Source organism: Megascapheus bottae, unplaced genomic scaffold (genome assembly GCF_031878675.1).
Source record: "Megascapheus bottae isolate mThoBot1 unplaced genomic scaffold, mThoBot2.hap1 HAP1_SCAFFOLD_74, whole genome shotgun sequence".
NCBI lineage: Eukaryota > Metazoa > Chordata > Mammalia > Rodentia > Geomyidae > Megascapheus > Megascapheus bottae.
Genome location: NW_028327284.1, coordinates 55,001 through 57,500, shown reverse-complemented (window position 1 = coordinate 57,500; position 2,500 = coordinate 55,001).

Sequence of the window (2,500 nt, the reverse complement as noted above, 5' to 3'; positions counted from 1 at the left end):
TCCTATTCCTGAGGAATGTCACTGTCACCCCTCTACACATGACACCCCGACAATGAAGAAAGCTTGGACACTCCCAGAAACCGGCGAGCGAGTTCAGGGGCCAACCCAACCTATCCCACCACACCCCCACCCCATCGTTCATCTGTCCATTCGCCCCCCTGCCCACCCGCCCCACACCCCGACCCCGAAGAACCTTCTCTCTCCATGCCGCCCCCCCCCCCGCATCAGACGTCAGAAATGCAACCCCCTTTCATCTTGGGAGTGGAATACAAACACAAGCCAAAGACAGTGCGATTCAAGCAAATGGGTCCTTTTATTTTATTTCTAGGAGAGGGCTGTGAGGTTATGGTGGGGGCAGGGGGGCGGGAGCTGGGGAGGAGGAAGAGGCAGGGGCAGGGGCAGGGGCAGGAGCAGGAGCAGGAGCAGGAGCAGGAGCAGGAGCAGGAGCAGGAGCAGGAGCAGGAGCAGGAGCAGGAGCAGGGGTGCTCAGGGGTCAGGACAGGAGGAGGCTTGCTTCTTCCCCCAAATCTCGCCTTGCATCCCTGGCTCAGCAAAACCTCCACACACACCAAAGGTGCACTGGATCGGATTCCTAGCTGGCTGCTGAGTTGGTTCAGGCATCGCTCCCTGGTCCGGTGGTCTATCCAGCGGTCCCTGGTGGGGTGTGGAAGATAAAGAGATGTTACAAGGAGGAGCGGTCTTTCCTTCCTCATCATGGCTTTGTTTGTAACTTCGTACCCCCTCCCCACCCCCACACACTCCCATCCACTTTCTATACACTTTCCAGGAAGGCACAAACCTCTGCTAGACATCTGGTTGACCTTCGGAACAAAACAGAACCATCTGGTCGACCTCCAGGACGGGACACAGACATCTGGTCGACCTCGGCATGCTTAGGCAGGGACAACTGGTCGACCTGGACCTTTCGTGGAGGGAAGGAGTACGACTCCCCCCGGAGTCCCCCGGACTCGACTCCCCCGGACTCCCCCGGACTCCCCCGGACTCCCCCGGACTCCGTCCGAGTCCGAGTCCGAGTCCGAGTCCGAGTCCGAGTCCGAGTCCGAGTCCGAGTCCGAGTCCGAGTCCGAGTCCGAGTCCGAGGGTTGTCGCTAGGTCCTCGGCGGGTCCTCGGCGGGTCCCTGAGTCCTTGGTCCCCCGTGTCCACGGACCCCGGTCCCCGGTCCTTGGTCGGTCCCCGAATTCTTGCGTCCCGGGTCCCTGGGATCCTCTCCTCCGTCCGTGCCGCGGGTTGTCGCTAGGTCCCGGTGGGTGGGTCCCCGGGATCCTCGACGTCCGAGTCCGAGTGCGAGTGCCTATCCGAATCGCGGGTTGTCGGCAGGTCCTCAGCGGGTCACCCCGTCCACGGCATGTCCCGGCGGCTCCACGGACCCCGGTCCTTGGTCCTCGGTCCTCGGTCCTCGGTCCTCGGTCCTCTGCGAGTCCCCTGCGGGTCCCCGAATTCTCGTGTCCCGGGTCCCTGGAATCCTCTCCTCCATCCGAGTCGCGGGACGCGGGTCGTCGTATGTCCCCGGCGGGTTCCCGGGTCCCCGGTCCACGGTCCCCGGTCCTCGGCCCTCGGCCGTCGGCCCTCGGCCCTCGGCCCTCGGCCCTCGGCGCGTCCTCGGATTCTGGCGTCCCAGTGACTTGGCGCATCCCCGGGATCCTCTCTTCCGTCCGAGTCCGAGTCCGAGTCCGAGTCCGAGTCCGAGTCCGAGGATTGTCGCTAGGTCCCCGGCGGGTTAGCGGCGGGTCCCCCATCCCCGGTCCCCGGTCCCCGGTCCCCGGTCCCCGGTCCCCGGTCCCCGGTCCTTGGTCCTTGGTCCTTGGTCCCCGGTCCCCGGTCCCCGGTCCGCGAATTCCCGCGTCCCGGTGCCCTGGCGCATCCCCGGGATCCTCTCCTCCGTCCGGGTCCGGGTCCGAGTCCGAGTCCGAGTCCGAGTCCGAGTCCGAGTCCGAGTCCGAGGGTTGTCGCTAGGTCCTCGGCGGGTCCCTGAGTCCTTGGTCCCCCGTGTCCACGGACCCCGGTCCCCGGTCCCCGGTCCTTGGTCGGTCCCGGAATTCTTGCGTCCCGGGACCCTGGGATCCTCTCCTCCGTCCGAGTCCGAGTCCGAGTCCGAGTCCGAGTCCGAGTCCGAGTCCGAGTCCGAGTCGCGGTTCGTCGCTAGGTCCCCGGCGGGTTCCCGGGTCCCCGGTCCCCGGTCCCCGTTCTCCGGTCCTCGGCCGGTCCTTGGCGGGTCCTCGGATTCCCGCGTCCCGGTGCCCTGGCGCATCCCCGGGATCCTCTCCTCCGTCCGAGTCGCGGGTCGCGGGTCGCGGGTTGTCGGTAGGTCCCAGGCGGATTCCCGGGTCCCCGGTCCACGGTCCACGGTCCTCGGCGGGTCCTCGGATTCCCGCGTCCCGGTGCCCTGGCGCATCCCCGGGATCCTCTCCATCCGAGTCCGAGTCCGAGTCCGAGTCCGAGTCCGAGTCCGAGTCCGAGTGGCCGGTTGTCGGCGGGTCC